At 38.4% G+C, this 17,364-nt stretch overlaps 1 long non-coding RNA gene across 1 annotated transcript in view; it reads left to right on the forward strand.

Moving 5' to 3' along the window:
* The window catches only part of LOC129033735 (uncharacterized), a 70,679-nt gene that overhangs the window by 16,509 nt on the left and 36,806 nt on the right, over positions 1-17,364 (forward strand). Inside the window, exon 2 of the long non-coding RNA XR_008501662.1 lies at positions 7,305-7,381. This is a non-coding gene — a long non-coding RNA (uncharacterized LOC129033735). The remainder of the gene's footprint in view (positions 1-7,304; positions 7,382-17,364) is intronic.

Here is a 17,364-nt window from a genome sequence, read left to right on the forward strand (position 1 = left end):
TGCCGAGAAGGTGATTGCATTAATTGCCAGTGTTCATCTCATCCTGCAGCACACAGGAATGCTGCCAAGTTAACAATGGACCACATGTGGCTGTGGCCAACCAAACCTTACCAGATGGTCTGCCTTTTCCTACCCCTCCCCATGTCTTGGAATGCAAGCGTTTGCTTTTAGGCTCACATGGCCACTCAATTCAAACACTAACTGGATGACCCTGTGGAGATGTTTAGAAGAGAAAAGCAGGGAAGTTAGTTCAAGTTTGACCAGGAACACGTAAACCATTTAACGCTCCCCTTTGCAGTATTATATAAATTTTCATTTACTTAACAAATATTTAATAAGCACCTATTATGTGCCATTAGTACAATGTGGCATTGTACTAGGTACTGAAGAAAAACATAAATATTTAAAAAATCTTCCTTGTCTGAGATAATTTGTAACAGCTACATATTTCTAAAAATTCAATGGGTATTTTCAGAAGGAAGCTCTAAGTACGTCAAGTCCAGCTTATGTTGATATAGTTATAAGATGTTGGGTCTAGAAGGAGATTCAGTCTCAGGATTCTTGTCCAACTTCTCATTCAACCCTTTTATATTACTTCAAGTGGTCAGTTTTGTTTTTTTTTTTGTGCACACATCTATGAATAAGATGCACCTGTAACAGCTGCTGCATTTTTAGAAATCTAGAATTTCTTGAAAGAATCTCTTTTGCTTGAGCTGAACCTAAGTCCTTCTTACAGCATTCGTTTCTTCTTTCTGGGCCAACATGGAACAATTTTGCTGTAGCTTATAATTTTATATAAGCTGCCTTTATATCTAAAGTCAGACTTTTCATCCATAGTGGTACTCTTAACACTAAGCACCTCTTCTCCCCTTGATTCCTTTAATTCCTGCTCCATCTTTCTAGTCACTTCCTGATGTCTGCTTTTATAGCCATATTCATACTGACTAGTAGGTAGGGAAAGGAAGCTAATGAAATTTAAATAAATCATCTGTCCTTCTTGAGGATTTTCTCTATATTCTATTTATTTATACCATGCCAAATATCATGAGATCTGGACACCGTAAGGAAACTCAGAAATAATGTAGCCCAACACAGTAATTTTTCAGGAGGGAAACTGAGGCCCAGAGAGAAAGTGTCTTGCCTGAGACCAGATAGATGACAAAGATGACAGTGGTAAACTGAGAACCAAACCCAGGTCCCTTGACTGCCAGCTAAGTGTTCTTTCCATGGTAACACGTCATTGCTCCACCTGCCTCTTGGTACTAGGAGCTAGCCACATACAGAGTTTCGGTCAACCTTAAATTTAGAAACTATGATTACGTATTGAGTTTATTTGAGCAAAAAGCTGAGAATAGCCACTCAGGAAACACAGACTCCAAAGAAATAGAGTCAGTGCTCCAAAGCAGATAAGCTAAGGTTTCATTTATATAGGCAGAAGCAGTTTATAAGGGTTAAAACATTCTCCATGCAAGGTCAGTACATATATTACAGTGATTTAATTGGTTACAGCTTGCTGTAGCTCAAGGAAGATTGCTGTGACATTCTATAAGAGGGGGTTCATGATCTCCAGGGGTCTTATCTTTGGCACTATTTGGTCTTTCCTAATTATTCACAAGAAAAAGCAAAAGTTGCAGCTAACTGCTATGTGACTCAAGCCACATAGCCACATTCCTCTCAGGGCTCAAAATAGTTTAAAGTTCCAACACCTTCAGGTTTAAATTATTTAATTTTACATTCCCCTTATAAATTGGACCAAACAGTGTTCCTCACTAATGAGGGTTTATCTTTCTCTGAGAAGCACTTCATAAGGCATGCATTTGGAGCATCAAGAAGGAAGTTGACCCCTTAGATCAGCCCTACCAACCCCAGAGTTCTATAGACAGCAAGATGGCACAGCCGGGTCCCTCCTTCCTCTCTCACTGCCGTGTACCAGAGGTTGGCAAACTTCAAAAACAGTCCATAGCCTGTTCTTATAAATAAAGTTTTATTGGAACACAGCCATGCCCATTCACTTACATATTATCTATGCCTGCTTTTTTTATTTGAAATAGATCAAGTAGTTTCCATGGAAACCATATATCCTTCAGAGCAGAACATTTTTACTATCTGGCTCTTTATAGAAATAGTTTACTGACCACTGCCATACGGAGGTATGAATTCTAAGAGTGATTCTGATAACAATCCTCACATTTTTGTTAATATACCATGAGATCTCTTTACTTGATTCTATCAAGATGTTTCTGGGTAATGTTGATTTAATTGTGCACTTTAAATCAACACATGGTATGAAAAGGCGCCAAAAGTCCAGTTTAGGTACAAAGAATATATATGCTGTGACATCATTTATGTACATTATAGAGAAGCAGTAATCAATACTATATCTTATTTATAGATACATATAAATTTGGTAAAAGTACAAAAATATCCACAATAATGATAATCACCAACTTTAGAGCTCTGGTACCTATACATGGGAGGGGGCAGGGTAAGGAAGAGTGGGAAGAAAGACATAGCTTCAATTTGTAACAAAAAATAAAAAAGAGTTTTGAAGAAAATACAATGGAATGCTAATATCGGCTATATTTGGCCTTTGCATACTTGGGAGTCTTGTGTCATTTTCTATATTTGTTGTATGTTTTTTATATATATATATGTATATTACATATATTGAAACTCAAAGTGAAGACAGGCAGGTTTGAATAAGTCATTTAGAGTCTCTGCATTTTAGAGAAAACCCTTAAGTAGGAGGATTTCCAGTCTTTGGCAAAGTGTTTTGTTCCTCTATGGAACACAGGGTAACAGGGGGCAACAGGCATCACATTAATAGACAGCAAGATTCCATTAAGACATTCTGGCCGGGTGTGGTGGCTCACACCTGTAATCGCAGCACTTTGGGAGGCCGAGGTGGGTGGATCATTTGAGGTCAGGAGGTTGAGACTAGTTTGGACAACATGATGAAACCTTGCCTCTACTAAAAATGCAAAAATTAGCCTGGCATGTTGGTGCATGCCTGTAGTCCCAGCTACTTGGGAGGCTGAGGCAGGAGAATCACTTGAACCTGGGAGGCAGAGGTTGCAGTGAGTCAAGATCGTGTCACTGTACTCCAGCCTGGGTGACAGAGCAAGACTCTGTCTCAAAAAAAAAAAAAAAAAAAAAAAAAAGCATTCTGTTTGTTTTCTATACTTAATGCTCTGTATTCTAAATCCAGGCACACCTTGGAAATACTGCGAGTTTGGTTCCAACCAATGCAGTAAAGCAAATATTCAATACTTGCATGTGACACAATTTTTTTGGCTTCCTAGTAGATACAAAACTTACACTATACTGTAGTCTAATAAGTGTGCAATGGCATTATGTCTAAAATCCTTTAAAAAATACTTTATGGCATAAAATTAAAAAAATACTTTATGGCTAAAAAAATGCTAATGATCACCTGAGTATTCAGTGAGTAATAATGATTTTGCTAGTGGAAGGTCTTGCCTCGACGTTGATGGCTGCTGACTGATCAGGGCAGTGGTTGCTAAAAGGTGGGGTGCCTGTGGCAATTTCTTAAAATAAGACAATGAAGTCTGCCACATTGATTGACTCTTTCTTTCACAAAAGATTTCTCATGCAGTGCTATTTGATAACATTTTACCCACAGTAGAACTACTTTCAAAACTGGAGTCAATGCTCTCAAAACCTGCCACTGCTTTATCAACTAGGTTTATGTACCATTCTAAATCCTTTGTTATCATTTCAACAATGTTCATAGCATCTTCACCAGGAGTAAATTCTATCTCAAGAAACCACTTTCTTCGCTTATCCACAAGAAGCAACTTTTTATTCATTTGAGTTTAATCATGATATTGCAGCAATTCAGTTACATCTTCATGCTCCCTTTCTGATTCTAGTTCTCTCATTATTTGGAACACCTATCCCCTCCACTGAAGTCTTGAACTCCTCAAAGTCACCCATAAAAGTTGGAATCAACATATTTTAAACTCCTGTTTATGTGGATAGTTTGGTCCCCTCCCATGAATCATGAATGTTCTTAATGGCAACTAGAATGTTGAATACATTCCAGGAGGTTTTCAATTTACTTTTTCTGGATTTATCAGAGGAATTACTATCTATGTAGCCTTATGAGCTGTATTTCTTAAATAATAACTTCAGAGTCAAAATTACTCTTTGATCCATGGGCTGCAAAGTGGATCAAAGAGTAATTTTGTATTAGCAGGCATAAAAACATTAATATCCTTGTATATCTCCATCTGAGTTCTTGGGTGACCAGATATATGGTCAATGAGCAGTACTATTTTGCAAGAAATCTCTTTTTCTGAGAAGTAAGTCTCAACAGTGGGTATAGAGTATTTAGCAAGCTATGTTGTAAACAGATGTGCTTTCATCCAGGTTTTGTTGTCCCATTTCTAGAGCACGGGCAGAGTAGATTGTGGATTCTTAGGGTGGTAAATGAATAATGACTTCAACTAAAAATAGGCAGCTGCATTAACCCCTAACACAAGAATCATCAAAGCCAGGCATTGACTTTTCCTCTCTTGCTATGAAAGTCCTAGATGGCATCTTCTAATATAAGGCTATTTTATCTACACTGAAAATCTGTTGTTTCAGGTAGCCACTTTCATCAATTATCTTCACTAGATCTTGTCTGAAAAACTTTCTATGGCTTCCAAGTTAGCACTTGCTGCTTCACCTTGCACTTTTATGTTGTGGAGACAGATTCTTTCCTTAAATCTTGTGAACCAACCTCTGCTAGCTTCCAACTTTTCTTCTGCAGCTTCCTCACCTCTCTCAGCCTTCACAGAATTGAAATTGAAGAGAGTTAGGGCCTTGCTCTGGATTAGATTTTGGCTTAAGGGAATGTTGTGGCTGGTTTGATCTTCTATCCAGACCACTCAAACTTTCTCTGTATCAGCAACATGTGCTTTGCTTTTTTATCATTTGTGTGCTCACTGGAGTAGCAGTTTTAATTTCCTGGAAGAACTTTTCCTTTTATTCACCACTTGGCTGTTCGGTGCAGGAGGTTTAACTTTATGCCTGCCTCAGCTTTTGACATGTCTTCCTTGATAAGTTTAATCATTTCTAGCTTTTGATTTAAAATGAGAGATGTGAGACTCTGTCTTTCACTTGAACACTTAGAAGCCATCATAGGGTTATTAACTGGCTTAATTTCACTATTGTTCATTGTGTCTCAGAGAATAGGGAAACACGAGGAGATGGAGAGAGACAGGAGAATGGGTAGTTGGTGGCAGAGTCAGAACACACATAATATTTATTGATTAAATTTGCCATCTTATATGGACATGGTTCATCGTTTCCAAAAACAATTATAACAGTAACATCAAAGAACACCGATCACAGATAACCATAATAGATATAATAATAAGAAAAAGGTTGAAATAATGTGACAATTACCAAAATGACAATTACACAGAGACATGAAGTAAGCACATGCTGTTTGAAGAATAGTGCCAATAGACTTGCTCAATACAAGGTTACCACAAACCTTACATTTGTAAAAAGTGCCGTATCTGCGAAGATCAGTAAAGTGACATGCAATAAAATGAGGTATGCCTGTACACGCTCAATTACGTACTCCTTTACATGATTCATTCCAGCATTTGAAACTCCACTACTGTTTCTCAACCCAACTACAGGTATTACTGCAAACGGTTTTTGATCGTATCCTTTTGTCTCTTTCTATACACTTATAAAGCAATGAACACATCTCTTCTGCATAGTAAGCTCATATTTTATGAATTATTATAGGGCCTTCATTTTTCTTGGAGATAATACTAATTAAGTCTGCCTCTTTCCATAAAATGATTCAATAGCATTTCATATAATTCAAAAAAGAATATTTCTTCATAGTGCAGCACCGGGACACTTTTCTATCAGCCTTAAAAGTTTTCAGGAATGAAAGCCCTGAAGCACATTGCTTTCCATCACCTAACCCCTGGCATTGCATTGGTTACATAGCTGGAGGCAGTCGAAGTTTAATGTACTTAATTACAATACACCTTTTTCTATATTGCAAGATTTCCTTGTTATAAAAAGATACTCAAAACTCATCTTAATCATTTTTCTATTTCCCAAGAGAGTTCAAAAAGTTTAATAGTTTCTAAGCGAGTGGATCTGAGAAAGGTTGTTTCAAAATGATTATACGAGTTCTTCTTCACTGTGATAGGTGTGACTTTTTTGGATCTAAGTTGAGGTGGAAGTATGATTGAAGAGAAGTTAGAAAATTCACAGTTAAACCAAATAGAAAGGCCCAAAGAATTCCCTGTTCTTTGTAAAATGAAGCTCCAAGGGTATTAATTTAAACAACAAAATATCTCCCCCAAATTAATCGAGAATAGGGCTGGATCTAGCCCAGGGGTGGTTGCCTAGCAACAAAGGTATGTGTTAGGAAAAGGATGGGGGTACTTCAGACATTGGGTATCACTTCAGGCATTGAGTTTCCTTGAAAGATGTGAAGAAAACTTTGTGCTCTTTTGAAATTGTCTATTTAAAGATGCCTATGATCCATACCACATGCTAGGACACTCTTCCTCTTTTTAAGTCAGATTCAACATTAAAATTTAGCTCAGTTGCCACCTCTTCCATGAAGCTTTCCCTGGCTATCCCCAAGGACCCTCAGACTCTGAACCATGTCTGCTTCCTCTGTGCTCCCTCACCCTCTGCATTTCACTACCTTTGCACTTCTTCAAATGTTTGGTAGAATTCAGCAGTGAAGCCATTGGGCCCTGGGCTTTTCTTTACTGAGAGACCTTTTTATTATGGCTTCAATCTCAATACCTGTTATTGGTCTGGTCAGGTTTTGGATTTATTCATAGCTCAACCTTGGTAGGCTGTATGTGTCTAGGAATTTGTCCACTTCTTGTTGGCACTTATCATGGTGTCCATCACTTATCATGAAATCATCAGCTTGTTCATCTCTTTGTTAATGTGCCCAACCAGATTATAGTTAGGGACTGTCCCTTGCTTTTGTTTGTATTTCACACGCATAGTCTCATGCTTTGTACTCTGTAGATGCCCTAACATTGTTTGTTGAGTGGATGGGTGGATGGATGATGAAGAAGTAAATGAACTAATGAATGAATTAGAAAATCAATCAGGCTTCAATAAGAATATGATCTATAATCATGGCTGTATTGAGGACTCTAATATGTGTAAATGTAATGGAATAACTCCAATACGTACCTCTGTGAGGGATTTTGTGATAAGCCTGTCTCAAGTCATGTTCGGAAAAGTTTATTTGAATTAAGTTGCCTTTTCCCTATTTTCTGTTCTCTGCCCTACAGGCTGCCTGAGCAATTGTGTCTGGTTTGTGAAGCGAGTTCCCATTATCATCCGATTGGCCCTGATCTCACATCCCAAGGTAGGGATGCCTGCCTGCTTCTCCCTGCTTATTGGGCTTTGCCTGTGGCTTATTGCTCTGTTTATTATAACTCAACTGCTGCCTCTCCCCTTTCATTTTGATGTGAACTATTCTTCATCTCAGGTTGGCACAAGGAAGTTTTCTTGCTGGTACTCTTGAATCCCTGTAGCTGTTAACATCTTTATTTATGACTGTAATAACCTTAGAACTCCCCTGGATAATCCTCAAAAAGGACATTATACATGGGGCTGTTTTCTAAGGTAGAGAGCTGTAAAGGGAGCTGATTTCTCATATCCAAGTCTTCATATCCAAGATTTTGAAGGCATTTTGCCTTAATAAGGGTTCTGGCAGGAAGCAGATGACACACAAGCTGTGTAGTTTCAAGAGCACTTTAGAAAGAGATCCTTTACCATGTTATGGAACATCAAAAGAGTTTGGGTACTACCTTGGGGCTAGAAATAGGCTGGGTCTGAATGGGGAAGGAAAAGGAATAGTTACTAAAACCTAAAGAAAAATAAATGGAGAGAAAGAATGAAAGCTGTGAGGGGGGATGCCAGGGTGGAAGAAGCATGCACTTTGTTAAAACCTGTGGAGACGCTAGGGAATGCATGGCCTAAACATACTTTCCTCCACCCCTCTGGTCTCCTGCTAATGTGCTCCAATGGCCAACCCCACTGAAGTGGCCCCACTGGCCAGCCTCTTGGGGAACAGAGAAGGGTGAAAAGCAGTGGAAATAGGATCTGGAAGGGAAAGTGGAAGATACACTGTACAGCCCGCAGAATAAATGCAAAGATAATGGTGCCTGTGCATGGGAGGCATGCCTCCAATGACTTCACTCCAAAATAATTTTGGGGAAAGTATGTTGATATTTCCTTATGCATTTTTAATTGCTTCTGAAAATTTTTTGTTATCTTGTTCTTAACTGGCATTTGATCTTTACTAATTTGCCCTCTTAAAGACTATAACCCTCTACAAAAACAAATAAACACAAACGCTCTTTAGCTTCCTGTTACCTCAAGGATAATGTATGACTTGAGTGTGTTGTTGAGCTTTCTGCCTTAGCTAGTTTGCCAACAAATCAAGGTTCTCTATCAGTACAGCTAAGAAATTTAAAACCAGAATAAGCAAAAAACTTTAAGGCTCTAGAGATTTACTTCATAACTTGCTTTAATTAAAGTCAATTCCTATATTAAAAAGAGACGTATTTCTGATTTAATATTTTTCCCTTAAGGAGGGCATCTATTACTTTTTTTTTGTAATTGAAAGTGTTAGATGGGTTTCAAATCGTTTGCTATACCATTATTTCTTTGAAATCATTCTTTCCTGTGCATACCTAGTTTGGAATCTCTCTGTATATGAGCCTGCTGATTTGTAAAAGAAATGAATGATCATGAGATTATTCTGAAATTCAAGGAGTTAAATTGATGTAAAGGAGTTAGAGTGCTGCCTCGGATGGAGGAAGTACTCAATATGTGGTCCCCGTTGTTTGTGGACCTTCTTGTATCATGTTCTTGTAAGAACACGGAGATCAGTAGACTATTCTTATAGCAGTATTCAAAAAGATTAGACCAACTAGTAGGATGATTTCTTAGGGCACAGATATGAGGTTTTACTCCAGAAGCTTCAGTCTTTGGAGTCTTTCCCTTGAGAGCTAAATGATGGATATTTGGAATACTACAAAGCAGAATAACAAATATTTGCTTTTCCTTTCTTTTTTTGTGATTGTCCTGAGCCAGAAGAAGTAACAAATTATATGGTCATTTTGGTATTCTCTGGCTATTATTTTGTGTATCTTGACTAATTCAGTTATGCCTTATAAATTTTAAAATGTGATTGAAGTCTCCATTCTGTTATATTCCTGAGTCCAAGAAACATAAACATGAAAAATCTAGTGGAAACCTATATTAGCTAGGATTCAGTTCAGCCATATATTTTTTTAAAAACATCAAATAGCAATGGGTTAAATAAGACAAAAAATTGTATTTTCTCTCATATACAAGATGTCTAGTTGTGGGCATTCCAGGGATGGTATGGAGCTCCACATTTATCAAGGACCCAGGAGTACTCTCTGTTTCTGCTCCTCTATCCTTAGTATGACCCTCATCCTAGAGGTCACCTTATGGTCATGAGATGCTTATTGTAGCTTCAGCCATCATGTTCAATTGAAAGGAGTAAGGGGCAAACAGTGTGGTTTCACACTGAGTGAGCCCCCTTTAAAGTGCTTTTTAAGAAGCCCCACACTTCTGCAACTTTTGCCTACTATCCCCAGGGAAGACAGGAAATATAGGTTTTATCTAGAGTTTGTCAAAAAGCCATTCACAATGTGGAGGTGTATCCACACCATCTCTGTAAGCTGACCATGTTTGAGCTATAATTGCAGTTATTTTACATAGTTGTGGGCAAACTGCACCACGTGAGCTAAGAAATCAGACCAATCTGTGTTTGAATCCTGGTTCTCTCTGACCTTTACTATCTGGATGTCCTTGAGCAAGTCAGGTTAACTTCTCTGAGGCTTAATTTTATCAGGTCAAATGAAGATAGTAAGACAGCCTACTTAGGGCAGTAGTATCGACTGAAAGAGCATATATATACAAGTTGTAACCTGATTAATAATTTTCACAAGGTGTACTTGTAATTTTATTTCTTTTAATTATGGTCAAACATTGTGCCAGCCTCAACAAATGATATTTGAAAGGTGGCAACACAGCAAGTTTTCAAAGTATCTACAATTAATAAATCAGAAACTCGGAGAGGCTAAGTAACTTGACTAAGCTTATGCAGAACTGAAATACACTCCTCTCCCTCAATAAACAATAAAAATAAAGCTCAGGCCTTTCTGACTTGAACAACTGCCCCTTTTCTTTCCAAAGTACATCGTCTCTTTCAAACTCAGGTTGCAATTGGCTACATAATATATGCAGGTTTATGTAATAACAAACTTGGTTCTAATCGCATTTTACTTCACTGGTTGAATTCACTCAGCAACTATGGAGAACTTCCAGAGATGGGGAATTAGGGCTTCAAGCCAAGACTTTGGGCTGGCTATGTCCTGGAAAAAGAAGCAGACCCTGCTATAGCAAAAAATAAAAAAAAATAAAAAAATAAAAAATAAATAAATAAATAAAAAAAGTTTTTCTGCTCAAGGCACAAAGCCTCCTTGGGTCTTGATAATATACATACCCTTTGACTTAACTAACCTGGTTGGGTGGCCAAATCATATTATTTTCTGTATTCTGATGTCAATTCAATTTGAAAAATGTAAATGAGGCTTGCTCATCAAAACGAGTTTAGGAAAAAAATTGAAAATAAATAAATGGGGAATCTGCTGTGCTAGTCACAAAGAGAGCCAGACTAATATTTTGCATTTTTTAAGGAAATATTCAGTGCCTATAAGAGTTGCATAGATGGTAAAGGGTGCCATGATAGAAAAGTCTGGGATTCTGTTAGTGCAATAAAAGGTATGACAAAATTGACAAGTGGGAGTTGAGCAAGAAAAGCAATTTCTAAGCTGGCACCTGAAGAATAAATATGAATTTATCAAAGCAATAACAGGTGGAAGAATATTCCTAGCGGAAGGCTTAGTGTATGCCTCTGACTCTTGAGTTTTGACTTCTGGACACTTATTCCCCGATTCTTCTTATCCTTACTTCTGATTCTTGCCTTGACTCTGCAAAGGCTGGCTTTTAGCCTTCTGGTAGCCCACCATCAAGCACTGAGGCCACCACCTTAAACGCCTTTCCATTGGAATTATGTCCATTGGAAGCCACTGTTAACAAACCATTCTACAGGACTGTCCTAAAACAGAAATGGCAGCTAGGCTTCATTTCCTGTGCCAGTGTTAATAGCTTCTTTGTGGCAGCCTTGACAAATCAAAAGGATACTGAGGACCAATAGAAACCGCCTCACAATTAATTAGTGAGGTTTCCCTAGTTTAGAAACAGAGAGTTCTGACACACAGGTATTGGCATTCTTGGGTCCAACACTCTCTTCCCCGCTTTCTATTATGCTTGAATGAAATTAGGAAAAATGTCAAAGAAGAGGCAGGGTGCAGGCCAGAAAGCACTGATGCTAATAACACCTGGCATCTCTTGCATGTACATATCCAACTTCCGCATTAAAAATTTGGCTCCTGCTAATAAAAAGTTGTCTGTAAGTTCCCTGGGCCATCTCAATGGTCACTGCATTTACAAGCCCTTTCAGACACCCAGCTGCTGCTCCTAATACACTTTCTGACAATAAAACACCTGCCTCTTATGGGAATGGCTGGCGGAAGTTGAGAATACTGTCAGTAATCACAGACTTGAGGTTGCTATGAGCCTGAATAGACTGGATGCTATGATCCCTTCCCCATAAACACTGCCTGCTAACCCACTGAGTAACAAGCTGAAACCAACCGAATAGTCTCATAGACAGTTGTTTTTGGATAAACATAGAAATTGACCCTTCTATTCTTAAAACTTGAAATTTCATTTGTTTTATTTGAGTTCCTTCCTCAGGAAATGACTTTCAGGCCTCTTAAAAAAGGTATCAAATAACTGAAACTCACCAGATCACCACATCTAGACAATGAGATGTGGGACCACTCATTCATCATGATTGCTTCCCTACCCCATCCCTGGTTCCTGTTTTCTTACACATTGTTACATTTCTTCCCTACTATATAAACCCCTAGTTTTAGTCAATCAGAGAGACAGATTTGAGACTGAGCTCCTATCTACCCAGCTGCAGAGCACTATTAAAGCCTTCTTCCTTGGCAGGACACGTCATCTCAGTCACTGGCTTTCTGTGCAGCAAACAGCAGGACCTAGACTGAACCCCTGGTGTTTTGGTTACAAAGCTACAGACAACAGTCTCCTGTTGTAGAAAAAAATGTGTTCAAAATATTTCTCTGCTTAAAAATTTTTACTGTTGTCTGCTCACTGACCATTCTAGGCCCTCCATCTTGGACTCTCCATTCCAGCACTAAAATCAACTGAGTTTTGCTTTCTCCCTCATTATTTGACTGTCTTTACTTTTCTCCATGCAGTCCTCTTTACCTAGAGCCTTTTAAACTCCCTTTGTCCATTTAGTAATTCCTGTGCAGACTCCAGACCTAGCTTAAGCAATCTCATCTCTGCAACCTTTGTCTGCCCATCCCACTCCGTTCACCTTTCTCTCATCAGTGCCATCTCTATGCTTTTTATAGATTTATAATGTACTTTTATTATTGCACATATTGCTGTATTTGTTGTCAATAAATCATATGCCTTAGAAGGCAGTGAGTTTTTTGAGAGTTTAGAATTTTCTTCTACAGTATATGATTTATTTGACCACCTTCATCTTTTAACAGGCATTTAAGCCAGGTCTTTATCACCTCAGATATTGAATTTAACTGAATAATTGAGAAGAAGAAACACTATATATTCTGTTTTTGTACACTTTTGACTGGGCCCTGTGCATGTCTGTGGGAGTGAGGAGATTTTGGGTTAATCAAAGATAGAGATGCCTATTTCATATGTTTATCATTGAATTTTCTTATTTCATACATTATAGTCAGGTAAAGAAAGGCCAGGATTGAAAAGTAAACTTTTTGAATTACCTCCCTGTGATTTGTAGGAACATGAGGACACTTATTTTTCCTTTGAATTTTTACCAAAGAGTTTTCATTTTTATTTATCACAACAGGGTTCCAGACAACATCATGCATACTCATGTTAATTGAATTATTCTGATTGCTCATGAGTTAATATTGTCTTATTTCATCTTTCCAGCTCATTAACTAATAACCAAAATCTAAGTAATTAAGGTATTTAGAAAATGTTATTAAGTGCCATTGAATTTTCTCATCCCCAAGTTTCTTGAACAGTTGGGAAGAAAACACTTAACCCTGGACTTTTGTTACCTTCCTGTCCCCTAGGACTTTTCCCCAATGCACTGGGCTAGTTTTCTACACTGTGGACTCTTGAGGCTGTTTCTCCTGTTAGCTATTGTGCTGTTTGGAAATGTGTTGTCAGAGTCAAAAGAGAGAAAGTAGGAAGATCATGGGATCTCACTTGTTTAAACATGTGTATTTGTTTGCTTGTCTTATCAACATTTGATAAAGACAAATATAAGTATATCCCAAGTGCCCCAGACCCCATCAGCCTCTGCTGGAGAATAAGGTTAAAATCTATTTTTTAAGTATCAAAATTAAGACATGAGTCCCCAACACATTTGGCTGCAAAAAGCCCTGTCTTGAGATTTCATTCCTTAGGTCTCTCTGGTCATCCTCAGTGAATGCTTACATATCCTACAAATTCATCCCACTGGTTTTCCTGCCCACTCTCAGGCTATGGATCCCTGTCTCTTCTGCTATTGGTTGCATCATACCGTCTCTCTGGCCACTCAGGCTATGGAGGCTCCTTGTGTAACTATACCTGGACTTGGCTCTGGGCACAGCCTCTTTTCTTTAGTTGACTGTACACACAGCTAATAGAGGGCAAAGAAAGCTCTGAAATTTTGAAAGACAACTTCAGCACAGAAACAGGAAAGGGATACCAGATGCAGCAGATCTCAGGGTCCATAGGCTAAACCCTCCAAAGGCAGAGCTGAGTTAGTGCCATAGGGAAGTATGTCCAGCAAAGCCAAAACTATTTACCATCTAGCCCTTTACAGAAAAAGTGTGCATATTATTGCTCTATCTGGTTCCAGGCCTGGGCAAATGTCCTGATTCTTGGATTTGCTAAGTGGACTCACTGCATTCTTCAATATAGAGTATTTTATGTGTATTTGTCCATTTTCACACTCTTACAAAGATACTACCCAAGACTGGGTAATTTATGAAGAAAGAGGTTTAATTAACTCACAGTTCCTCAAGGCTATGGAGGCCTCAGGAAACTTACAATTATGGCAGAAGGCAAAGGAGAAGCAAGCACCTTCTTCACAAGGCAGCAAGGAGAGAGAGAGAGAGTGCAAAGCAGGAAGTGCCACTTTTTTTTTTTTTTTTTTTTTATGGAGGAAGCATTCCAAGAATATTCATATTTAATGGGGACTTTGGTTAAGGAACAGGTAAATCGTAAAATCTGTTTCAGACGTGGTTAGTCACATGCATCTAAAAATAATACAGGTAAATTATAACACATTTCCTTGACACTAGGAAAAAGAAACTATTCTTCAGTCTAATGGTATCCAAACATGAATCTTTTAGGGAAATTTTCTCCAGAAATTTCTGTATGTGAATTATCAATTAACTTAATAAAAGAACAATTTCCTGTAAAACCAAGTTGTATGAGAAGTTATATGACAATGATAAGCATATTACTCATCTCTTTTTGTATTTCTTAATCATTATTTGAAATAACACAACAATGAATATAGTTATATTTTGCAGTAACGTCAGAAACTGGTATGCCGGTGGGATGCGGTGGCTCACGCCTGTAATCCCAGCACTCTGGGAGGCCAAGGCGGGTGAATCATGAGGTCAGGAGTTCAAGAGCAGCCTGGCCAAGATGGTGAAACCACGTCTCTACTAAAAACACAAAAAAATTAGCCAGGTGTTGTGGCGGGCACCTGTAATCCCAGCTACCCGGGAGGCTGAGGCAGAGAATTGCTTGAACCTGGGAGGTGGGGGTTGCAGTGAGCCAGTGAGCCAAGAGAGCGCCACTGCACTCCAGCCTGGGCGACAGAGTGAGACTCTGTTTCAAAAAAAAAAAAAGAAAGAAAGAAACTGGATGCCAACTGATAACTGCAAATGTGACCTCAGATTCACAAATTCCTTCTTTCCTTTATTTATTCATACAAAAAGTGTTTATTAAATTCCTAAGAGGTGCCAGGCCCTTTAGAATTCCTGGGAATTGGCTGGGTGCAGTGGCTGATGCCTGTAATCCCAGCACTTGGGAGGCTGAGGTGGGCAGATCACCTTAAGTCAAGAGTTCGAGACGAGCCTGGCCAAAGTGGTAAAACCACACCTCTACTAAAAATATAAAAATTGTCCAGGCGTGGTGGTTCGTGCCTGTAGTCCCAGCTATTTAGGATGCTGAGGCAGGAGAATCATTTTTTTTTTTTTTTTTTTTTTTTTTTTTTTTTTTTTTTTTTTTAAACTGCTTCAAAAAGCTATTTTATTTCTTAATATATTTTTGATGTAAAAAATACAAATATAACATTCTTTGTCTACATTATAAATATGTCACTTCAAAATGTAGATAATTAATATACTACTTTCTTTTTTTTTTTTTTTCTTTTTTTTTTTTTTTGTACATGTGCCCAATGTGCAGTAAGTTACATATGTATACATGTGCCATGCTGGTGCACTGCACCCACCAACTCGTCATCTAGCATTAGGTATATCTCCCAATGTTATCCCTCCCCCCTCCCCCCAACCCACAACAGTCCCTGAAGTGTGATGTTCCCCTTCCTGTGTCCATGTGTTCTCATTGTTCAATTCCCACCTATGAGTGAGAATATGCGGTGTTTGGTTTTTTGTTCTTGCGATAGTTTACTGAGAATGATGATTTCCAATTTCATCCATGTCCCTACAAAGGACATGAACTCATCATTTCTTATGGCTGCATAGTATTCCATGGTGTAGATGTGCCACATTTTCTTAATCCAGTCTATCATTGTTGGACATTTGGGTTGGTTCCAAGTCTTTGCTATTGTGAATAATGCGGCAATAAACATACGTGTGCATGTGTCTTTATAGCAGCATGATTTATAGTCCTTTGGGTATATACCCAGTAATGGGATGGCTGGGTCAAATGGAATTTCTAGTTCTAGATCCCTGAGGAATCGCCACACTGACTTCCACAAGGGTTGAACTAGTTTACAGTCCCACCAACAGTGTAAAAGTGTTCCTATTTCTCCACATCCTCTCCAGCACCTGTTGTTTCCTGACTTTTTAATGATCGCCATTCTAACTGGTGTGAGATGGTATCTCATTGTGGTTTTGATTTGCATTTCTCTGATGGCCAGTGATGGTGAGCATTTTTTCATGTGTCTTTTGGCTGCATAAATGTCTTCTTTTGAGAAGTGTCTGTTCATGTCCTTCGCCCACTTTTTGATGGGGTTGTTTGTTTTTTTCTTGTAAATTTGTTGGAGTTCATTGTAGATTCTGGATATTAGCCCTTTGTCAGATGAGTAGGTTGCGAAAATTTTCTCCCATTTTGTAGGTTGCCTGTTCACTCTGATGGTAGTTTCCTTTGCTGTGCAGAAGCTCTTTAGTTTAATTAGATCCCATTTGTCAATTTTGGCTTTTGTTGCCATTGCTTTTGGTGTTTTAGACATGAAGTCCTTGCCCATGCCTATGTCCTGAATGGTATTGCCTAGGTTTTCCTCTAGGGTTTTTATGGTTTTAGGTCTAACATTTAAGTCTTTAATCCATCTTGAATTGATTTTTGTATAAGGTGTAAGGAAGGGATCCAGTTTCAGCTTTCTACATATGGCTAGCCAGTTTTCCCAGCACCATTTATTAAATAGGGAATCCTTTCCCCATTTCTTGTTTTTCTCAGGTTTGTCAAAGATCAGATGGTTGTAGATATGTGGCATTATTTCTGACGGCTCTGTTCTGTTCCATTGATCTATATCTCTGTTTTGGTACCAGTACCATGCTGTTTTGGTTACTGTAGCCTTGTAGTATAGTTTGAAGTCAGGTAGTGTGATGCCTCCAGCTTTGTTCTTTTGGCTTAGGATTGACTTGGCGATGCGGGCTCTTTTTTGGTTCCATATGAACTTTAAAGTAGTTTTTTCCAATTCTGTGAAGAAAGTCATTGGTAGCTTGATGGGGATGGCATTGAATCTGTAAATTAGCTTGGGAAGGATGGCCATTTTCATGATATTGATTCTTCCTACCCATGAGCATGGAATGTTCTTCCATTTGTTTGTATCCTCTTTTATTTCCTTGAGCAGTGGTTTGTAGTTCTCCTTGAAGAGGTCTTTCACATCCCTTGTAAGTTGGATTCCTAGGTATTTTATTCTCTTTGAAGCAATTGTGAATGGGAGTTCACTCATGATTTGGCTCTCTGTTTGTC

This window comes from Pongo pygmaeus, chromosome 2, assembly GCF_028885625.2.
Source record: "Pongo pygmaeus isolate AG05252 chromosome 2, NHGRI_mPonPyg2-v2.0_pri, whole genome shotgun sequence".
Taxonomy (NCBI): domain Eukaryota; kingdom Metazoa; phylum Chordata; class Mammalia; order Primates; family Hominidae; genus Pongo; species Pongo pygmaeus.